This window comes from Alexandromys fortis, unplaced genomic scaffold, assembly GCF_014885135.2.
Source record: "Alexandromys fortis isolate MF-2015 unplaced genomic scaffold, M_Fortis_MF-2015_v1.1 scaffold_15, whole genome shotgun sequence".
Classification (NCBI taxonomy): Eukaryota; Metazoa; Chordata; class Mammalia; order Rodentia; family Cricetidae; genus Alexandromys; species Alexandromys fortis.
Window position 1 is genome coordinate 2,161,319 of NW_026067911.1, and position 13,767 is coordinate 2,175,085.

Genomic DNA, 13,767 nt, shown 5'->3' on the forward strand with positions numbered 1-13,767 from the left:
TTAGCTGATGCTCCCCAGAATGGTCTCGACCCTACCCTCCAACACACATTGTATTAGAAGAGCTTTACTTGTTGGAGCGCTGAGGCTCAACCCACAAGGAGCATAGCGGTGGGAGGATTAGAGGGAAGGGCAGTGATGCTAAACTAATGTGGGGAGGGAGGGGAGATGCTGGGGATCTATAGCAAGCCAGCTCTGTCTGCCTCGTGCAAGCAGAGCCAGGTGAAAAGCTGGTTTAGATTTGGATGGAACAACTCGATTGGCAAGAGACAGCAATAGTTTCCTAAGGCAGGTATTCTTCGGAGCTCAAAGAAATGGGCTTTGAAGGAGGCGAGTGCCATTCTCTAAATGTCGTTTATTAAAAAAAGGCATGTGCATGTGTTAATTGTACTTTATCATGCACAGATTTGATGGAGTGGCTTTTGGAAACAGCCGTAGAGTCCTGAGGAATAAAGCCTAGACCATAATCATCTATATCGAAGCAGATCAAGCAGCCCACTATGCACTCCGCGTGTCAGTAAACGATGGACCGGGAAAGCTGCATTTCCTAAGATTTGAGGTGACCATGATCAGTCCTCTCAGACTCTTGTAATGGGAGTGCCATCTGTTAGAAAGAACAAAGATCCAGACAGATACAGACACTCAAGGAAAACTTTGTAGAGTGTTGGGGATAGAATCCAGAGCCTCGCTCAGGCTAGGCAAGCACCCTGTCTCTGAGCTACATCCACAACCAACTGCTTCTCAACTAAGAACTGCTATTTAGAAATATCCTTTCATTATTTATAACAGAAAGCTAAGGCTAGAAAGATGGGCTCAGCTGTTAAAAACACTGCTGCTCTTGCAGTGGACCTGGCGTGGGTTCTCAATACCCACGGGTCTAGTAGAGGGTCTGACATCCCCTTCTGGCCTCCATGTGACCAGGCACACACATGGTGCACCAATGTGCATGCAGGCAAACATTCATACACATAAAAATGTTTAAAGAATCTAAAAATGTAAAATTTAAAACATATCTAAAAGAATCACCATCTCCCTCCCCCAGAGACCATTGTTTACTTTTTGTTCCTAGATTCTTCTAGTTTGTTTCTATACTTGTACAAATTGATAACTCTTCTACAAGGAAGTATTGCTCATTCATAGAGAACCTTGTGGATTTTCTAGTCTACAACCCTACTGGGCATGTTTTCCCAATTTTGACTTTATGAACAGAGATAGGAGCTTCTTGTGCATGTCCATAAATTTTCCCAGAATTAATTCCTAAAATGCAGGCTACTGGAAAGTCTAGCAGTAAGGACTAGATTCTGTAATCACAATTGAGCCTCATACCTTACATACTGGGCAATGTGGGAGCTATTGGCTCTCAAGTGCCTTAATTTACCTTTTATAAAATAGCACTGTTCATACTCCCTCAGAGCTATGCACACTGCAGGCTTTGTTTTGAACAGTTTAGAGGAGGAGCTTAGAGCTGTAGCAGATACGCAGCAAATACGATGTGTGTGTGTGGACGTGAAAACTAAATCTTGGAGCAAAGATAGCCACCTTTGCATTTTTTTTAATTTTGAGATTTACTTAATTTTATATGTGTGACTGTTGCCTGTATATATTTCTGTGTACTGCCTGTGTGTACTTCCTTTAGAGGCCAGAAGGGGGCGTTAGATTTCCCTGGAACTGATGTTGCAGATGGTGCTAGGACTCAAACTCAAGTCTTCTGGAAGAACAGTCAGTACTCTCGACCTCCAAGCCGGCTCTGTGCCCGACAGCCACTTTTTAAAGACTCTAATACCCATTTTTCTTGCCTCAGTGGCACAGTGGTTCTCACCTCCCCCAAGCCTGGCTATGTTTTTATTGTTGTTGTTTTTTGGCATGGGGTTTTGAGCGAGATGTCTCCCATATTCTTAGGCATCTGAACTGCAGCTGGTGACACTGTTTAGGAAGGGTTAAGGGGTGTGGTGTTTCTGGAGGAAGTGTGTCACTGAGGGTGGGCTTCAAGGTTTCAAAAGCCACATGCAGTTTCCAGTGTCCGCTGCTTCCTGTTTGGGGTCAGAGAAGTGATCTCTCGGTGCCGCCACATTTTCCCTTGGTGACTGTCATGGACCACTGTCCCTCTGAAACCATAATGCCAAAAACAAACACTTCCTGCCTTGGTTGTGGTGTCTTACCACAGCAAGAGGAAAGTGATGAAGACACTTGGGACACGATTTTAAAATGCCAGACTCCTGTTTTATTTTGTGTGGAATGAGGTAATGATAACTAGCTCCCCCAGGACAGCCATGATGCTGAGGTGAGATGACAGACAGAGCAGTTGACAGGCACTAGCAGAGGGCGAGGGACCGATGCAGGGTGCTGGTCTTTGTTCACAGTCTTTTCCTTTTAGAGACAAGGAGGTCCAGAAGGTGAGGCCTGCATCCTTAAGGCACTAAGGTCAAAAAGCACAATGAGTGGAAGGAAATACCCAGTTCCAGGTCTTTCATTTGTTGGGCCTGGTCAGTCAGTATGGCTGTTTTAAGAAATATCCAGCATGGGTTACTCTCCAGTGATGCTCACAGTGGGATTCCCCAGCCCCCAAACGTGCTACTGGGATCCAGGAAGGTGGGAAGGACTATCTCTTGTCAGAGAGAAGTGAGAAAGAAAACAAAGTAATCCAAGGGAAAAGTCATGCCGTGTGTGCTGGAGGGGAAAGCCGTTGGTTGGTACCACACGGAGAGGAGATGAGCTGTGTCTTCCCTCCGGTGAGAATGAAAGAAACAGATGACTCTGACCAGGACTGTGGTTTCCTGGATAACCTGCCCCAGATGCTTGAGGACCTGAGGGCTGGGTGGGGACAGCACTTCCCACACCACTGGCCTTCTCAGAGGAGTCAAGGCTGAGTCCCTCCTCGGAGATGGCCTTGAGTTGTTCAGAACTCACAGTGGATAGCCTATGGTGCCTAAGAGGATCTGGCTTTAGTAATTTTGAGAAACTTAAGCAGAGGAAAGAGCAGTTACTACTCTTTACTTAGAATGGAATGGTAGGAAGTGAACTCGCAGCTGCTGTGTGAACATTGAAAATTCTCCAAGAAACATTATCCACAGTGCATTGTAACACACCACAAATGGTTACAAAGAAAGTCATGCAAGCTCTTCGGATGTGTTTAAAACAAGACCCTTTTTAGGAGAGGGGGGGTTCAAATTATCTTAGTGGGTCTTCACTAGAAACAGGAACAGGCTGGCAACTCTCCGGGTTCTATTCTTTCTAGGATTTGATGATTTAAAAAAAAAATGATCTTATGAAGATCGCTCTGGCTTCTTTTCTATTGTAGCCACCCAAGGAATAGCTGTTGCCTTGACAACAAGGGACAGAGTCCTCATATGCTAATAGGAAAATGGCCAATTTTCTTGTTCATAAAAGAAAACTGTTGGTTAATAGCTTTTTCTCTCTCTCCGTCTCTCCCTCTCTGCCTCCCTTCCTCTCCTTTTCTCCTCTTCTTCCTAGTCAGTTTACAATGAACCTCACTGAAAAGAGAGACTGGTTTATATCTTCAGAATTCTCACCGAAACTTGAGAAACTCGTTTACAAAGGAGTTGGGAGCGAGACAATGGCCTGAGCAGAAGAGGAAATCAGCAGTCGCTGTTGGGGAAGAAAAACAATGGCATACCTAAGATGCCGTGCTGTGGCAAGATCGAAGAGCGTACGCTGGACCAGGAGACTAGCAGCTTCCTTCCTGCGTAGTTCTCCCAAGTTAGAAGCCACAAGGGCAGTAATCTTGTAGTAACCCCTGGGGTGCCCCCTGCTACCTTAAATATAGCCAGGTACAGGCTGAAGCAGACTGGCAACTGATAGTAAGTGCCTTGAGTAAATGTACCCATGTGCTATGCAGAGAGCTGTAGTTCCCAGAGTAAAAGCGCTCTCGGCAGAGTGTCTTAAAGCCCACACTGTAAAAGAGGCCAAGTGTCCCAGGCCACCGGTTGCCGTTGCACAAGGCAGATCGAGTGTCCACCCGAGCCTCCTGCCAGTCTTGTTTGGATAGATGCCAGTACCATGACAAGCTACATCCCCTGCGGTCGTGACCCTGCTTCATGCATTAGCTTCTGCTTGTGAGTCACCAGTCCCCTTACCTCCAAGGATAGGTTTTTAGGTTTTTGGGTTTTTTTTTTTCTTCTGGGCAGTGGTGGCACACACCTTTGATCCCAGCACTCAGGAGGCAGAGGCAGGTAGATCTCTAAGTTTGAGGCCAGCCTAGTCTACAGAGCGAGTTCCAGGACAGCCAGAGCTGTCTTGAAAAACCAAAGGGATTATTTTTCCTTTAATTATTAAAATAATCCAGGCTGGTGAGATGGGTCGGCAGGTGATGTTGCTTGCCACCAAGCCCAACAATCTGAGTCTGAGCCCCAGCAGCGACAAGGTAGAAGGAGAGAACCAACTCCAGCGAGTTGTCCTCTGACCTCCACATGAGCTGTGATGTGTCCCTCCTCCCTCAACAAATAAATAAATGTAAATTTTTATTTTAAGTGAAAATATGCTCACTGTAAAGAAAATGCGGAAAAGAACAGAGAAGGAAGTAAAGGATTGTTTGTACTGAAGAGAATGCCGAGAATACAACACCCACTGCCAGCGTTTCTTGTCCCCAGTGCCAGACACCACAGATGCCACCTCCACAAGCTGCCACTTCCTATCCCCATGCTTTCTGTCGCCGATGACATGTTCATGCACACTTGCAAGTGCCTGCAGGTGTTAACATACACTCTGATGACCACAAGACATGGGATCATATCAAAAAACGAGGCCAAACCACACTTGCTGAAGGGATCCTGGGGAGGCTGTGAGCGCTTTGCTACTCACCATGTGTTTTGCTGCAAGATTTGGGGCCGGACTCTGGGACTTCCCACAGAACGGGAGGCCATCCTCTTGGTTTGTCTGGCTTCTAAACATCCACAGAATAGCACCTCTTCCTCCCTTTCCTTCCCCGAGTTTAAACATTGTGTGAGCAGGTGTCTTTCAACCATTCCTGTCTTACTTATCACGTGCCCCTCCCAGACAAACGCTACCATGGGCCCAGCTGCATCAGACTATTGTTGTAATTCCTCCCAATCCCTTCTCCATCGCAAGGAACTATTACTAGAACCCCAGGCTTTAGGCAAGAGCCTTTCCTTCCCGTGTTGCTCCTTGACTCCCCCGCCCACCCCCACCCCCGGCCCACCATGCCTTTCCCGTGAAGACAAAGTCCCACTCTGTTTGATGAACCCTGATAGCCATGCAATACTGTGGGCACACAGTCTGCACTTAATGAAAGTTCTGGAAGCAGTTAGAATCTGCCTCTCTGCAGCAACAGCGCTTCCCCGACTTGTTACCCAGGGACTCAGGATTCTGAGCTCCCCTCCTTCTCTAGCACAGATCTGGGCTGAGCCAGGGATGTCACCAGCGCAGCAGGGAACGTGTCAAATGACAGATTTCTGGATCACATCTGCAGAGCATGTTGCTCGGGAAGACAGACTCTGCCATGTTTCATCTGGCCCATAATGAAAATCCTGGGAATGGTTCTTTTGAGAAAGTCTGCTACCATGGCTGGGGTGTGTTCTGGAGGCTGGTTAGGGTCCCAGCGTCTAGGACAGACACAATAGCCTTACACAGCTCTAGTGTCTAGGAGAGGTGTCCATGCGTCGTGGAGGCAGACTCTAGTCTGTTTTTGTTCATAAATGTGTTTCCCTGTCATTGACACAGGCAGTGTGCCTGACATACTTCTGGAGATCAACAACCGTTAACAAAAGGAATGAAGGAAATGTCTACAGAATTCTTAGTGTTGGGAGGTCAGAGATAGATAAGCTAGTGTCCTCCTGATCTGCCTGTTGACATGGACTAAAGGACTCAGAGAATAGAAGCTTAGTAAGAACATGGACGCTGGGGAGGCCCACTCAGGTCAGACAGCTGACAGGAGCTGAACTGTGTGAAGGCCCAGGCAGGGGGAACACATGCACCAAGGCAGACATGAAAGAAAACTTGAAGAGAAGACGATAAATTGAACTGGACTAGAATGTCCAGTACAGGAGAACGAAAAGTGAGGCTGGGAGCAGGTGGGAACCAGTTTGTGCCGGTAAAACAAGCTTAGGGACCATGGCGGGCAGGTGTGTTCAGATGTGAGGGTTGAAGAGGTCATCATGGCTACAATACTGAGATGCCATTAGATGTCCTCTATGGAAGGCTGGAGACTGGTCAGGGGCAGCTTCCACAGTCAGCTCCTCGAGGAGAAGTGTGCTGACTAGTTTTATACCAACTTGACACACGCTAGAATCAAGGGAGAAGAGGGAGCCGCAGTTGAGAAAACACCTCAGTAAGATCAGGCTGTAGGCAAGTCTGTAGGCTATTTTCTTAATTAGTGCTTGAAGTGGGAGGACCAGGATCATTGTGGGTGGGGCTACCCCTGGCAGGTGGTCCTGGGTTCTATGAGAAAGCAGGATGAGCAAGCCTCAGGGAACCAGCCAGTAAGCAACACCCCTCCATGGCCTCTGCATCAACTCCTGCCCCCAGGTTCCTGCCCTGCTTGAGTTCCTGTCCTGACTTCCTGTGATGAACAGTGATGTGGGAGTGTGAGCCAAATAAACCCTTTCCTCCTCAGGTAGCTCTGGCCATTGTGTTTCATTATAGCAATAAAGACTCTAAAACAAGAAGGAAGATTGTGTTAATGTTGAAGAACCCCAAAGAGCAAGGATATCAAGGTCTGGTGGTCTAGGCCTAGTATTCCTATGTAGCAAGTTCCAGGCCAGGGCTATCTAGTGAGACCCTCTCAAACAAACAAACAAGAAACAAACAAACAGAAATGGGCTGTTTTGAACACAGGTCAGGTTATAGTCTCTCATATTCTCTCTCTGTCTCTCTCACTCACCTATGAAAGCTTGTCTGCGCTTGCTCACAAGCTGGTAAGAAACTCAAATGAAGAGATGGGTCAAGACAGTGGTCACCTGAAAAGCTGCTCCCAAGTCAGGTGTGTATGTTTTGAGATCCAGCCCATACAGGACTATAGTCTCCTGAATGGATTCATTTCATGAGGCCTTCAGTGAGCAGACTGCCAAGACCTGCCCCATGGCTGGCGCTCATTGCTAGACACTGTTTGCTTCTCTTTTTGGTACAATGAAATAGAGTAAAAGAATTTTCAAAGAACTCACTTCATGAAATCATATCAGAGAGAACCAAATGAAAATAGAACACAGTAGGCTAATGCAGTAGGGAAATCTAATTTTCATGAGCAGTCAATGCCATCCTTATTCTTGGCTTTACGGTATGATGTCACACTCAAGGCCTTAGCTGTGTTGAATTATAACACACTGCAAACCGTCCAGATAACAGAAGCTGGACATGGATAACTTCTGGTTTAAATGATATGCTTCCTAGAACTGTTTATAAGTAACACAATTGATCCTTTATGGGTTGCTGGGTCATAGGGGTCATCTGTGATTTCTACACGCCATCCTCACTTTTCTATAGCTTCCGGGTTTTGAGAATTCATGATGAACGTTTTTACGTGTGGTTGTCTTAATCGCTGATCTGTGTTTATACATTTTTGCAGAGCGCCAGTGTTACAATGTGTGTAATCTTTGATTCACAAGCTGTGGTCTTCAGTTTCCATTCTGCTGTTAATAATTACCATGAACACGGCTGCTTCATGCCAACGTCAGCTGTGGCGTGTATTTGGAAAAGGAAGAGGGGCTATGCTCCCCACACTTGGGTGTTTGTAATATGGAATCAAAGAGTCGATGGGAACAGACTGCTTGGTTGCCATTTGGTCCACAGTTATTGGGGGAAGGGACTTCTCAAGTTCACCTCCAAGGCTGCATCTGGATGTTTGGCTCAGATGTTGGGAATAGTGGTCTTCATTGTACTAGTAGGCCTTCATGAAGCTCTGCAGTGAACCAAAACAAAAAAATAAGATAAAAGAAAAGGAAAAAGGCATTGTGGTGCCTTACATATACAGACATGTAGCACCATCTGCTGGATCCCGGCAAACGAGTGAGAGCAGCCGTGAAGAGCTAAGCAGCACAGCTTTGAAGAAGCTTGGCTTACACAGGGCTTCAGGCTCCCGTCTACGAGTGCTCGGAATACTTTGATATATAAATGGCTTTTCTGTCCCTGGTTTTAGGAGGCAGCCCGAGGAAATTGTTGGCTGTTGTTTATAGTCATCCACCTACCCAACTGACCATACATGTACACACACAGACACACATGCATTCGTGCACATACATACACACATATTCACACATGCTATGCATATATACAGATCCATGCACACACATATAAACATATACACATACTCACAGACGCATACATAAAGGTGTACATACACACATACATACTTATATGATATATATATATATATATATATACACATACATACATGCACACATACACCACTGTGAGACACACACACAGAGCACGCTGGCTTAATTCCGTCACTGCACATGAACATACATGGACTGTAATCATTTAGTTACACAGTACTTCTGCAAGGCAGTGGCTGATTCTGGCAAAATAGATCTTGTGACTATTTCAGAAAAAGTTGTTAGAAAGTCTGTAATTAGGGCTGGGTATAGTTAAGTGGTAGAGTACTTATCCCTGTGTGTAAGGCCCTGGGTTTGATCTTCTGTACTAGAAAAAGAAATCAGTAATTAGAAAATACTTTTATTATTGTTTTTCTGCATCAAGAAATGTTTTCTTTTTTTTAAAGATTTATTTATTTATTAAGTATACAACATTCTGCCTCCATGTATGCCTGCACGCCAGAGGAGGGTGCCAGATCTCATTACAGATGGTTGTCAGCCACCATGTGGTTGCTGGGAATCGAACTCAGGACCTCTGGAAGAGCAGCCAGTGCTCTTAACCACTGAGCCATCTCTCCAGCCCCCTAGAAATGTTTTCTTTAAATATGTCTATAGCAAAATTCATCATAAAGTACATACATTGAACAAAAGATTTATGAATTCAACAAGTATTGAGATATTAGCAGGTACCAGAGACAGTAGCTGGAACATCGGGACGGGTCCAACAATGTCACCAGAGACACTGCAGTGTCTCTCCACATGAGGCTAATGCTCTGTGACAAGAGCTTGGAGCCCAATGTGCCCAAGAAAACACGGGCAAAGCCTGTGCGGGACACATTGTCACAGAGCGCTAATCGCTGGACAAGCACCACGAAACAGATGGAGCACAGCAGCCACTGGCCTTGTGACATTCTCTCACTCAGCTTCACCTTCCTGCAACAGGCTGCGTGCCTCCCTTGGGTGCACTGGGCCCGCATCAGCCACCGTGTGATTCTGTACACTCCTTATCCTCACACGTCATTCAGAATGTTCTTCAAGTTCTGCTGTGGATGGATTTTCCCAGTTTGCTCGGGTGCATCTATATTAAGAATTACATAAAAGAAGATCTGAATAGATGGAGGAGCGTGCATTTCTGTGTGGTGAGACAGCATATGGAAATTGTCAGCCCTTAAATTATCTTCCACATCCAATGTATTTTCAGTGGAAGTCTGTGGGACTCCCTCATTTAAAGACGATGCTTCAGTCGCTGTTCTGTTGCTGTGAAGAGACACCATGACCAAGGCAGTTCTTACAATATATTTTACAAGCATTTAATGGAGGCTGGCTTACGGTTTCAGAGGTTCAGTCCATTATCATCGTGGAAAGAGTATGGTGGCCCACACGGTGCTGGAGTGGTAGCTGAAAGCTACATCCTGATCCTCAGGCTGAGAGGGAGAAAAGGTGAAACCTCAAACCCCACCCCCAATGACGCACTTCCTCCAGAAGGCCACACCTGCTGTGTGACAATGGTCTGTACCCCGTCACTTGTATTTTAAATAAATGCTGATTGGCCAGTAGCCAGGAAGGAAGTAGAGGTGGGGCAACAAGAATTCTGGGAAGAGGGAAGTTTCAGTCTGCAGTTGTCACCAAGACACAGAGGAAGCCAGACACAGAGCAAGCAAGATGTGACTGCCTCTCCAAAAAAGGTACCAAGCCACATGGCTAACACAGACAAAAATTATGGGGAGGCAGAGGCAGGCAGATCTCTGTGAGTTCGAGGCCAGCCTGGTCTACAAGAGCTAGTTCCAGGACAGGAACCAAAAAGCTATGGAGAAACCCTGTCTCGAAAATCCAAAAAAAAAAAAAAAGAGTTAATAAGAAGTCTGAGCTAATAGGCCAACCAATTTATGATTAATGTAGACCTCTGTGTATTTCTTTGGGACTGAAGGACTGTGGGACCTGGTGGGACAGAAAACTCGGTCAATATACACCTAGTCCTTCTAATCCTATCAAAGAGTTCCATCTCCTGGTGACTAAGCATTCAAAGATATGACCCTATGGAGGCCATTCTTATTCAAGCCACCACAGCAAGTTAGGGACTGTCTAAGATGCCTTAGTGGTTAAGGGTGCCTGTCGCTAAATTGATGACCTGAATTCCATCTCTAGGACTCATCTTGTGGGAGAAAGGAACCAAATTCTGAAAGTTGCCCTTGACCTCTGTTGGTGACATGCATGCATGCATACATACATACATACAAGGGTGGGGTGACACATGACTTTACTCCCAACACTTAGGAGGCAGAGGCAGAATGATCTCTGAGAGTTTGAGACCAGCTTGGTCTACATATTGAGTTCCAGGACAGCTGTAGCTATATAATAGATAAAACTTGTCTCAAAAACAAAATAAATAATACCAACAACACCCTCCCCAAAAAAAGCCTACTTTTTTTTTAAATCATTTCCAAACTGGCAAGACAGCACAGAGAATGAAGGTAAATAATTTGTTGTGCAAACTTCACAACCTGAGTTTGACCCCTGGATCCCACAGTGGAAGGAGAGGCCTGGCTTCTGGAAGCTGTTCTCTGTTCTCCATGTGCATGCCACATCATATATGCACTCACAGACACATGCATCACACACATATGCACATCTCAAAATCAGGCATGTGACAGGAACAGCAGATAGCTTATTCTTAAGGCATTAATGAAAGGGCCATTGGTTTGGTCACACACACACACACACACACACACAATCACATAAAGGTAAAAATAACTCCCGTGAGCTGACATGGCACAATTAAATGGGCTGACATCTCTCTGACAAAGCCGCCACAGACATCAAAATGAAAAAGGACTAGATCGCAGCGAGGAACTGTGCAGCAAGGCAGGAAAGAATATCTTTTCTTGCTGCCTGGCTGGCTTGCCAAACACGTGACCAGCGGACGGTGACATGGGTCCGCTGTGTCCAGTTTCTTGGCCTCTTGCTGAAAGGGTTGATACAAAGGCAGAGTTTCAGCAAGGTGACTTCATTCAAAGCAAGGTGACAGTGTAGGTCAGATACACAGTCGAGACTGATTGCAGGTCACATGAATGAGGACACCCAGGACCTGATTTTTGTTTTTGGCAAAGTTTAATGGTTAAGAGAAGGAGTTCAATGACTAGGGGCAGAGGCTGGGTGTTTTGACTGGCAGGTTTGGATGATATAATCCCTTGCTCAGTGTTCATGTTCCTTCCGATGACGCATGATTTTAGTCATATGCATGCCCGATTATGCACAGGCATGAGATGATAAATGGGGGATTCTCCCTAAAATCTCCCTTAGAGGACACAGTTTGCCTTGCAGTATGTGTACTCCAAACAAGTTTATGCCAGGCTAGCCCTCCTATCCTCACCCCTCCATGTATTAGGGATATGTCTGAGTGAAGGCCATCTAAGTGTGATGGCCATTAAGGGGAATATAGTCTATTATTCAGAGAAGAGTGTATATATAGCTCAATGCGGATGAACATTCTGGATCCCAGCAGGTGGCTAGGCCTGTGCAGAGAAGAGTGTGTGCCCATGGCACATACAGATGAGGGTCCTAGGTTTCCAAGTGTCTTGTTAGAACGGGGGTACACAGTGCCCTAGTCGAGTGAGCGGAGGCAGGCTGTTAAGCTATTCCCTATGCTTGCTTGCATTGCCGGGTCCTGGCCACTCCTCTTCCTTCCACTTCCTGGCTGCCAGGAGAGAAGTAGCTGCTTCCCCCAGGCAATCCCACCAAGGCTGCAGCACTTTCCACAGGCTCCAAAGAAGTGAGACGAATCAAAGTTGGCATGAAATCTCCTACTAGAAACCAAAAATAAACTTTCCCTCCTTTTAAGTTGGTTATCTCCAATACTTTGTTACCATGCTGGAAAACTAGCTAACAGAGACCAAGATCAACATGGCGCCGGTATAAAGGCAGAGACTTTAGATAGTTGATGGTGATAGAAGGTACGTTCAGACACTAGGACAGCTGTGAAACATTAGGGGCTGATCAATGAATTTTAAAAAATTATAATGATAAGTTTAGTAGTGGCCTTGAATTTATGAGAAAAAATATGATTGTTAAGGTAATTATCCTCAGTCATCAATGAGGCTCATTCAACCTGCAGCCAAATAACGAGGTCCCTCCGCTTGTGAAGTCCTATAACCAGGCTCCTTCTTTGTGAGGCCTGGAACCCTGTGGCTGCAGGCAACAGCATCCTTGGTGCTACGCACAGCCTATTGCTTCATGCATCTCCCTTAGGGATCTTAGAGATTTTCAAGGGCTGGCCATGTTTCTGATTGCATGCTAGACATGTACACAGGGTGCTTTTGTGAAGCCCCAAGTATAATTAGGGTTTCCAGTGGCCAGGCTACCATGTCCACCCTTACCAGGATGCAGAATGAGGAAGGTGTGGCTGAGGTCCTGCCCAGTGCCAGATTCAAGTCCCTGGCTGCCACATCGCTGAGAAGTCTAGATTGAAAGAGATGAACTTGAAGACGTGTGGTTGGGAAATAGCTCTCCCGATTGACTGTGACATCAAACAGATCCTCAGTGCTGGGCCATGCATTCTGGAGACTTCTAGAGTCTTGCCTCTTTAATAATGCTCACCAACAAAACGTACACATTATCCAGAATAAATAAGTACAGTTCTAGAAGTTAATTATGGGGCGGAAGGCATAGCTCTGGCCAGGCATGGTTGTGTTACTGGGAGTTCCTATCTTAAATAATAACAGTAGGAAATGGAGCATTGTGGGTAAATAGGATCAAAATACATTGTATGATATCCTAAAACATTAACACAAGGAAGAAAATATAAAGCTAAATTTAGCAACGTAATAGTTGTGTTAGCTAAGTTAGAATTTACTATGGTGCTGTCTACCATCAACAGCAATTTTCTGGTGGGGTGGAACTCAGTGATAGAAGACTTACCTAACGCATGAAAAGCCTTAGGTGTGTCCCCTGCTCTGAAAACTTTTCAAAAGCCAGTATGCTTTTCCTTATACCATGTACCTGTGGTAAATATAAAATTGTACAAACGCTAAGATGGCTCCCTTAATTAAGATGTGTGCTTCCCTGCTCCCCTATCCGACCTTCCTTTATCCCAAACATCCCGTTTCCCAAGTTCCCCCCCAACCTCCCCTTCTCACTTTTCTCTCCCCATCTCCCCTTACCTCCCTCCCCCCCTCCCCCAAGATCCCATTTTTTGCCCGGCAATCTTGTCTACTTCCCATAATCAGGTGGATAGCTATATGTTTTTCTTTGGGATCACCTTCTTATTTAGCTTCTTTAGGAGATCAAATTATAGACTCACTGACCTTTATTTATCTCTAGAAACCAATTATGAGTGAGTACATCCCAAGTTCATCTTTTTGGGTCTGGGTTACCTCACTCAGGATAGTGTGTTCTATTTCCATCCATTTGCATGCAAAATTCGAGAAGTCATTGTTTTTTACCGCTGAGTAGTATTCTAATGTGTATATATTCCACACTTTCTTCATCC